Source organism: Marmota flaviventris, chromosome 4 (assembly GCF_047511675.1).
Source record: "Marmota flaviventris isolate mMarFla1 chromosome 4, mMarFla1.hap1, whole genome shotgun sequence".
Classification (NCBI taxonomy): Eukaryota; Metazoa; Chordata; class Mammalia; order Rodentia; family Sciuridae; genus Marmota; species Marmota flaviventris.
The window spans coordinates 107177704-107188066 of NC_092501.1; the positions used below are offsets into that span (position 1 = coordinate 107177704).

Below are 10363 nucleotides of genomic sequence, written 5' to 3' on the forward strand. Positions count from 1 at the left end.
TCTAATTTTTCTCCTTGAGATCAGTATTAAACTTTTTATTGATAATGTATTGAACCTTTTTAATCATCATTTTATTAATCTCTGTGCATGTCCTCATGTTCAACATGCAAATGATCATTTATGCTATTCTTTCTTTTTTTACAAACTAAAATATCTTTTATATACTTGAACATGAAATATGACCACTTTTTAAAAAGGCAATTTCATTTTTGAACAATTTCAGAAAAATAAATTTGGCTGTTTATTTCTTTTAGTGATTTCTATTATTGACCTTTTTGTCCTTAGTATAACATTCGCTTTGGACCTGAGTTACCTCAGCTCCTCCGAGAGGCACCAAGGACAGAGTCTTCATTTAGCAAATGTTTCCTTAACATTTTAATCTTAACATTTTAAATCTTAACATTTTAAAAGTTAATCCTTAAAATAAAAAGCCCTCTTAATCCCTAACCCCTTTCCCCATCATGAATTTACAAGTTTAATACAAGTTAAGTATATAAGTAAATTTGTCCTTTTCTTAATAAAACACTTAAACTTTATAGAATTACCAGTTTCAAAAATGTACTAAAAGAAACTAAAGTAGCAGTCATTGTACTCCTATTAACATAGGAGTAAACATAGTATGGTATCTGAGCTTTGATTAACATCAACCTTCAGCTGTTCCCTCAGCATCCTGGCTACATGGCCTCTCAATTGCTCTTTTCTTCTCCTTGATAATGCCTATATTCTGGCTTCAGCTCCCATGTGTTTTTGTGAATCCCTTTCATATTGTAAATTCCAATTTCTTTCAAGATGTCCTTTAGGTATCCCACGGGTTGTTTTGTGATGTCCACCAAGTCCTTAAGATTATAATACTGATGTTTCTCAAAGGCACAAAACAGCGTGTCTAATACATATTGTTTATCAGCCTTAACTCGCTTTCCATCATTTTTCTTTTTCCTTTGATATTCAATATTACATTGATGATCAGCAACAGGCTTGTAATTTGTTGTTACAGCTTTCTCCAGTTGTTGTGATACCCTTACAGGTTTGGAAGATTCTTCTATTTGCAATCTCTTTAATCTCATGTAGTTTTCACTGGCAACAGGTCATCATTCGACTCTTTGTTCCACCTTTCCTTCTAATGAGAGTTTACCTGATGAGCTCTCAGAAAATACTGTTAACATCTGTCCTTCAACACTTTGCAAGACAAACGGATGTTCTCTAGGAGCACTGACTGAGGCTGGTTTTCCACCAATATCATGAATATTTGCAAGATCCTCATTCAAAGTAAATGATACTTCAGTCTTTCCTTGATTCTTGGCAATCCTCAGTTTCCCAACTTCACCTCTTCCAGGGGCTTTAGCCCATTGCTGTGACAGATATTTAGGAACCTTGACTAGCCACATTCGGGTGTTCTGCTTGACGCTGGTTAGGTCGAGTTCCTTTCTCTGAGCCATGGGTCTGTGGTGGGTGGAGGCGAGCAGTGGCCTTGGGACTTGGAGAGCCTATCAGTGAGGGTAAAAGCAAAGGAGAATGGCAGTGGAAGGTAGATGAGAAGGCGTGGCTCACTTGCAAGGATACCAGGAACCCACTACTCGGGATACGCAGGCTGTCCTCACTCGATTTCTGTAAAAATAAATTTTAGACAGAAAATTTAATGAATATTTGTGATACTTAATTACTGCATTCATATGAACAAAGGAGAAGAATCCTTTTAGTAAGGCCAAACTTTTGAGGGCAACCTGCTCTGATTTCATAATTGATCAACAGAAGGTGATTCTTCATATACTTAGCATGAGTGGGAAGGTGAATTATAGAATTTTCAGGTGGTAAACTTCAAAAGCATTATGAGAAAAATGTATTTGATAACTTTATATGAAAGAAATCTTTACACAGTTGTTACAGAGACATCAGGAAACTTAAAATTCTTTGTATGACTTTGTCTTTTAGAATAGGTAGTACATATCCAGGTGTGGTGTTCACACACCTATGATCAAAGCTACTTGGGAGGCTGAGACAGGAGGATTGTGAATTTGAGCCCAGCATAGGTAACTTAAAGAGATCCTGTCTAAAAAAATAAATAAATTAAAATAAAATAAGGGGGTGGGGAGAATATGCAGGGAGCCATTCTTGAACTGTTTCTGAACTAAAAACAAGATGGAAGCCATTAGGCAAGAAAAGTCTCAGTGGGAACTCTCAGTGGCAATCCTGCTGGCTTGAGACTGTCCTATACATGTGACTTCCTACCTAGTTCTAAGTTTAGCACTGCACTAGAGATGGCAGTGCCTGCTGGAGCCACACAGCTGCACAGCCTCTCAGAGATGGGTGTGGCTTGCCAAGATGCCAATCAACCTGTTTTCTGAGACACCTCTGCCACACCCAGAAGCAAGAGGACTCCTGCTGAAACCTTATGCCTGCCTTTGATGTACTTTCTCTTAAATAAAAAAACAGAGCCATTTTTAGTTGTTCAGTTCTAGCTTCCATATGTACTGAAGGAAAATCAAGAGCTCCATCTCCTTTAAATCTAATTTCTGGCTCTGACTCATTTCTTTACTAATTATTTCAGACTTTTTTTTTTTCTCATGTGGCTCACACCTTCGGAGCACGAAACTACCCTGGCCGGGTGCTGGCTACACTGCAATAAAAGAAGAAAATTCAATCTGGAATAAGTAGCAGGCAATTTTGCTGAGTAATAAAATACTTTTCTCCTCAATGATAATCACACGGCCTTAATTTTTTTTTTAGTTATCCTTTATTTTATCATTTTCTACTGAAGATTGAACATTGGAGAATCCACTCATCTCTGTCTTCTAAATGCTCTATAAGCCCATGAACTTGTCTCCCAAAACAATCAAGCTAAGTCAAGTTACATTATATCTCACTTGAACACTTCTCATAGCCAGCCTATTGTCTGTCTCTTTATGGCTGTTCTTACTCTACATTTTTTTTTCTTACTCCTCATTTTACTGTTCTTCAGCCATAAGGTGAAGAGTCTTCTAAAAAAGGTAATTTGGGCTTTGTTATTTTTTTTTTTGCAAGGACTGTCCTCAGCATAGCTGAGACACTCTAAATACTTATAATGACCTGGAAGATTTTATATCATTTGGTCTGTATCTTCCTCTTCAAATTAATCTTCTTGTACTTTTCCTTTGCCCAATATATTCCAGGCATTCTTGCCATATGTAGGTCCTCTATGCAACTGGGGGCTTTTAGAGATGCTAATGCTACAACTGAAGTACTGTCCCTCTGTTCACATGTTTATTTGCTGAAGACACAGAAAGTGCAAGATTAAGTAAACTGAAATGATTTATTCCACCAACACCATGGTTATTTTTATCACTGAAAATTCAACACACCAGCTTTTATAATTAAAGGATAATATTACCATGAATATGTATATCTGGATTGCTTAATACAGATGTTGTATTGTTCTTCAGTAATTAGAACTTTTAATTCTTTATATTTTTGCTGTTTTAATTGTATTGCTATTCTTTGGTATTATTAACAAACGATTTTAATTTTTATCATGACTAATATAGAAGTTCTAACAGTAATACAAATGCAATTTTTAAGTTAAAAAATAATTATGTCTTTCAGTGTGTATGTATTTGTGTGTGTGTACTATTGTATGACCAGCCTTATTTTCTAAATGAAATAAATAGAACTCCAAAAAGAAAGACACTACTATCTAAAAAATAACCTTTAAATGAAAAGTATGTATGCTTTATAAATTATATATGTAAGATTTGTGTATAATTTTATACATAAAACCTTTGTAGGATCAAATTAGTGTTCTTTTTTGTTGTGATTTTTTTTAGTAAATATAAATTGAAGCTTAAATAATCGTATGTAGAAAATATAAATTTTTCTTTTCACATTATGACTTTTTATTTTTAAATATTTCAATCAAATTTATACAGTCATCCAATGAGTTCTTAATTCTCTATCAAGTAACTGCCATGATCATATTTATGATTGTTAGCATTACCCTAATAATAAATGCTGATATGTTTAACTTCAGGAACAAAAATTATATTTACTCTAGTGTTTGGGAAACAAATCATTAGAGTTTTCTAGCAGGCACTTGCTATTTCTTCAGCAAATTAACATGGAAATAAAGGATAGAGTAGTATCTCAGGATGGGAAGAAAATTCTCTGGAAGTTCAGTTTTACATCTCTCCTCTATTACATACTTTTTTGTTCTTTGTTTGTTGTTTGTTTTAGGCAATTTAATTTATACTCAGTAGTGATGTAGACTTAAGCATTAGCAATTCCCAAACTGTTATATGTCAGATTTCAGTGTGTGTGTGTGTGTGTGTGTGTGTGTAAATATGTGCTTGAATATCTGTGGAAAATGCTTAGATTATATTGATAAAAATACTATGATAACTGGTAGCTTTGCATAACTAAAGGCAAAATACCTTATATGCTGTCAAAAAGCTAAAAAGGAAAGCCACATATTTTGAGGAGACCAACAAATAATTTTTTGCTCAAGGCCTCATTTCATATTATTTAGAAATAAATGTGTTATTAGCCAGGGTTCTCTAGAGGAACACAATCAATTGGAAGTATAATTATAAAAAGGGGACTTATTAGGTTGCCTTACCTGACTAGAAATTGGATAGTCCACAATGGCTGCAGGCTGGAGGGCTAGAAGAACCAGAAACTGCACAGTCCAAGAGGCTGAGTATCACAGAAGAAAACAAGAACCCGTTCAAGAAGAATGGAGCTTGCATCTGCTGCTGCTTCCTTGTTCTTCCAACTTTTATTCTATCCAAGTCATCATCCCATTGGTCAGTGGTGCCTACACTTAGGGAGGGTCTCTATTTTGATTGGCTATCCCACAATTCAATCATTCTGAGACACATCCTTATCTATACACCCATAAGCCTCTCAATCCTTGGCATTACTTAATCCAATCTAGTTGACAATTGAGATTAACTGCTGCAACATGTAGTGGTTACTTAGCCTTGAGGCATTTTATAGTCAAGAAATAAATATGGCACACAGGATGTAAGGGGAAAGAATCGAGAATCTGTGTCTATAACAAAAGAAAATGAGCAGAAATGGAATTGAATTTTTGTTCTTATGGATGTACTTTATCCTTCTTTTTTATATTGTATAGGTAGATTTCAAAGAGCTAGGCTTAGAGAATAAAGAAAGAATGGTTATAATTTTATCTAACTGGGAAGAGAAGGTCATTTTAGTTTTCTGAGGAAGTCACAGAACAGAATTTTAAAAAATTTACTAAGTGCTAATACAGCTTATTCTCTTAACTGTAGTTGGAAAACTTGACTATCTTACCATTTAGATATTAAGATAATAACACCAAGAATGCTGAGCTATAAAGTTTTAAAATGGCTTGTTCAGCAGCAACAGTGTATAAAAATAGATCTATTTTTAGGTCCTTTGGGTATAGAGAAGAGTAATAGCTGGGTCAAATGGTGGTTCCATTTCCAACTTTCCAAGGAATCTCCATACTGTTTCCAAATTGGCTGCACCAATTTGCAGTCACAAATTTGCAATGTATGAGTGTACCTTTTTTCCCTGTATCTTCACCAGCACTTGTTGTTTGTCTTCACCATGGCTGCCTTTCTTACTGGAGTGAGATGGTATCTTAGGGTAGTTTTAATTTGCATTTCTCTGATTGCTAGAGATGATGAGCATTTTATGGTATATTTGTTGATTGATTGATTGTATATCCTCTTCTGAGAAGTGTCTGTTCAGGTCCTTGGCCCATTTGTTGATTGAGTTTTTTTTTTTTTTTTTTTTTTTTTTTGGTGTTTAGCTTTTTGAGTTCTTTGTATGCCCTAGAGATTAGAGCTCTATCTGATGTGTGAGGTGTAAAAATTTGTTCCCAGGATGTGGGCTCCCTATTCACCTCACATATTATTTCTCTTGCTAAGAAAAAACTTTTTAGTTGGAATTCATCCCATTTGTTGATTCTTGGTTTTAATTCTTGTGCTATAGGTGTCTTATTAAGGAAATTGGGGCCTAGTCCCCTGTGATGGAGATTAGAACCTACTTTTTCTTCTATTAGACACAGAGTCTCTGGTTTAATCCCTAGATCCTTGATCTATTTTGAGTTAACTTTTGTGCATGGTGAGAGATAGGGATTCAATTTCATTTTGTTGCATATGGATTTGCAGTTTTCCCAACACAATTTGTTGAAGATGCTATCCTTTCTCCAGTGAATGCTTTTAGCACTTTTGTCTAATATAAGGTAGTTGTAGTTTTGGGGTTAGTCTCTGTGTCATCTATCCTGTACCATTGGTCCACCAGCCTGTTTTGGTGCCAGTACCAAGCTGTTTTTGCTATTATTGCTCTGTAGTATAGTTTAAGATCTGGTATATTGATACCACCTGTTTCAGCCACATCAATGTTTATAGCAGCACAATTCACAATAGCTAGACTATGGAGCCAACCTAGATGCCCTTCAATGGATGAATGGATAAAAAAAATGTGGCATATATACACAATGGAATATTACTCCACACTTAATAATAAGATCATGGCATTTGCAGGGAAATGGATGGCATTAGAGCAGATTATGCTAAGTGAAGTCAGCCAATCCCAAAAAAACAAATGCTGAATGTCTTCTCTGATATAATGGGGGTGAGACTCAAAATGGGGAAGTGTTAGACCAGGACACAAGAAAAGACCACTGACTCTAATTAAAATCAAATTAAAGCAAGCTTATTATTTTGACTGGCTGTTCTGCCTCTCCCCACAAAAACTGCATTTGCAGGGAAATGGATGGCATTAGAGCAGATTATGCTAAGTGAAGTCAGCCAATCCCCAAAAAACAAATGCCGAATGTCTTCTCTGATATAAGGGGGGGTTGAGACTCAAAATGGGCAAGTGTTAGACCAGGACACAAGAAAAGACCACTGACTCCAATTAAATTAAAGCAAGCTCATTATTTTGACTGGCTGGGCTGCCTGTCCCCACAAAAACTGTGGGAACAAGATAGCCCCACAGCTTTCTTGCAGCCCATCTTTATAGCCCAGAAAGTTACACAAAGGTGGGTTACCGATCACAAAACTTTGATGAGCATAACATTTTTGCTGGCCCCAGCATCAGAATTTATGAAGGTCATTAGAGCCTCAGAGAGGGAAGGCCAAGGGAAGGCCAGGGAAGGCCAAGATTTATGAGGTGTCACTAAAGTTTCAGAGAGGGCTGCTATCTAGTCAGAGAGAGCCAGGCATGGGTGAGTTCAAGGCCTGGGCAGGCATTCCAAGCTAGTTCAGAATTTGCAGTAATTTATAGTAAAGCCAAAATTATCTTTTCATGGCTTTGTGGTGAGATGGCTCCCAATTTTAAGAGAAAATCAGGCTGGGTCTATCAGAAGAGAGGAAGAGCATGGGAAGAAGATTACCTCTACATGGGGAAGAGGGGTGGGAGGGAAAGGGAGGGAGAAAGGTAATTGCATGGAAAGAGACCCTCATTGTTATACAAAATACATGTATGAAGATGTGAGGGGAAAAAAATAGCATTACCCTAGATTATGTAGAGAGAAGTGATAGGAGGGGAGGGGAGGTTTTGGGGAGATAAAAAGGATAGTAGAATCAAGCAGACATTATTATTACTGTGTGTATATATGAATGCATGACCAATGTGATTCTGCAACCTGTATACTCAGAAAAATGAGATATTATATCCCATCTGATTCAAATGTATGATATGTCAAGGTCATTGCACTATCATGTGTAACTAATTAAAACAAATTAAAAAAAAAAAAAAAAGAACAGAGCTACTTTATAAGTGGGAGTGGGAGAGGACAATACCTACATCTCTGTGTGTCTGAAGAGGCAGTACTGACCTCTGGCCAAGCTAAGATACAGTAAAATGTTCCAGTTTCTTGCACTATACCAAATTGATGAAAACTAGAAATTCCCCTGGAGGTTAGATTGATGTTTTGTATGCAGACTTAAATTTCTTGACCAGTGGGGGATATAAAATATTCCTCAGTAAACTCAGGCCCGAGCTTCTCAAATTTGAGATAAGTTTCCAGGTATCTTAACTGTTCATAATACAGACATGAGATGTATTTAATGTGACCAAGAAAAAACACTAAGACCATGGTTGGCAGAACTTCATAGATCTGTACAACTGTTTACATTTTCTTTCTCCTCCTGTACTTTATCTTTTACATTTATTTAATCTTTATATCCTGTGAAACTTTAATAAGTTATCTCAATTATCCAACCCTGTGTAAATCAACAAAAGCAGTATATTATGGGAAATGTAGAGCTATAATTCAGTTCTCTTTGTATAATAAATATATTTTATCAATAATAATTGGAATATGTTAGATCTGATGTTTTAAGAATAATTAATTCATAATGATGAAACATTGCTTTTCTCTGAAAGAAAATGTATTGATGATAGGATATCCAAGCTAAGTGTGGATTTTCTGAATTATATCCTGAAGTAATGTATCAATAATCAGTGCATATTAAGATGCATAGTCTATCTCACTTTTAAAGAGAGGCTTAATTAAATAAATTCATCAGTATTTTTTCATAAAATAGACTATTAATTTTGATTCTAAATATAAAATGAAATAAAATAGATTAATTTTCAAAATTATTGAAATATATTTTTGAAATATTTATATCTATAGCAACTTTTTAATTAAAACCAATTATAGTATTTTTATTGGATTACAAGTGGAATAAAACTTGGATTATTAGTTTTTTTCAAATGATTTTTTATATAAATAGTAAAATATTTCCTTAAATGATGAAAAAATGCTAGATATATAGAATACTCATTAGCCAACTAAATCTTAAAAAATTAAGATATTCAGATATTTTATTTAATTAGATGTATAGAATTTAAACTCATTTTATTAGTTATTTTATAATTAAGAAAGTACTTTTTTGAAAAGCTTTTTTTTACTATATAAGATATGATAGTAAGTTAGCTATGATTTCTCAAAAAAATATAGTTAGATTAATATTGCATGGGACATATAAAAGGCAAAATTGAATAACTTTTGGCATTTTACATTACTCTGATTCTATAGAAAAATCTATAAAATAATAAATATTTGTAAGTAAATGGATTATGGAATGAATAAAAACTTGGTATAAGGAAAGTTGAATATTTGCCTGAGAAATAGAAAACTTTAGGATCAATTTTGAAAGAAGTTTTAGATATTTGGAAATAATGTAATAATAAAAATGTAAAAGAATGTCATACAAAACTTAGAACTAAGAACTTAACAGATAAATCCCTAAACAAATGCTGTCTCCAAAGGGGACCTCAGTGCTCCAAAGAACAGTGTATATAGAATACTCTTTTATTCTGAATGCTAGATAACAGTTCAATTTCTTATTTCAACTCATTTTATTTCTATCACTTGTGTGTCTTTTTCCTGTAATAACAACCATCAGTTATCCACTTAATATAAAATTTTACCTTGAGGTCATGTCTAACTCAATGTAATTGAAAATAATTTCAGGTGTATTGGAAATTTCAGCCCAGACAACAATTGCATCCTGTGAAGAAGAATCCAATTCCCCCAGGCTGAAGCCTTGAGGAGCCCGAGGCTTAAATACAATGAAGGATATTTTTTCTCCCCTTTGTATTGTTTCTTGCTAAAATAGCATGCTTGTCAAACCCTTCTAAATGTGTAGATCGATAGACAGGCAGAAAGGCTTTCAGCTTGATGTGTCACGGAGGTAGACAGCATCAGCTCAAGTCACAGTTCCCTACCTTGGCATATTTGGTTTCAGAGGTATCAAAGTTCATTTGTCTTTTATTGACATAAACAGGAACAAAGGAATTTAAAGCTTATTGGAAAAATAAAAGAGTACAAGAAAATATGCTTGTTCTCTATGTGAAAAGATTCCTGTCTGCTCTAACTGAAATTAGAGGACTAATCATCCACTTTTATGAATTTGAAGTCTTTATAGAAAGAGCAGGGAAACCTTCAAAACGTTAGCTATCACAAAATGAATGAGACATTATTAACAATGACACCTAGTGGTGGAAGGGCATTGCCGTAAAAGCTTCTTTTAAAATGTAGTCTCAATTAATTGACCCTATCTGGGCTCAACATGCATGGATTGTTTTACCTTATGCTTCAGTGGAGCCCTGAATATATTAAAGCCTGTAGTGTAGGCTGTACATTGCTTTTCAAAGTGCTATCTGTGGAATGTCTGCATCACAATAACCTGGAGTACCTGTTTGAAATGCATAAATGAATCTCTTAAGGTAGGGGCCAGAAGTATCCAAGTTTCAAAGTGTCTGCAGATAATTATAATATGTATGAAGTTTGAGAACTACAGGGTTAGAAGAAAGAAAGAACAATGTGTGTGGTGAGAGCACAAATATGTGTGCTACATATGTAGAACTTAATGTGAAATTCATATTT

General features: G+C 34.5%; 1 pseudogene; it reads right to left on the reverse strand.

The window, feature by feature from the left end:
• Positions 1-686: 686 nt before the first annotated feature.
• LOC114094867 (general transcription factor IIF subunit 2 pseudogene) lies at positions 687-1436 on the reverse strand (annotated as a pseudogene).
• Positions 1437-10363: the final 8927 nt, after the last annotated feature.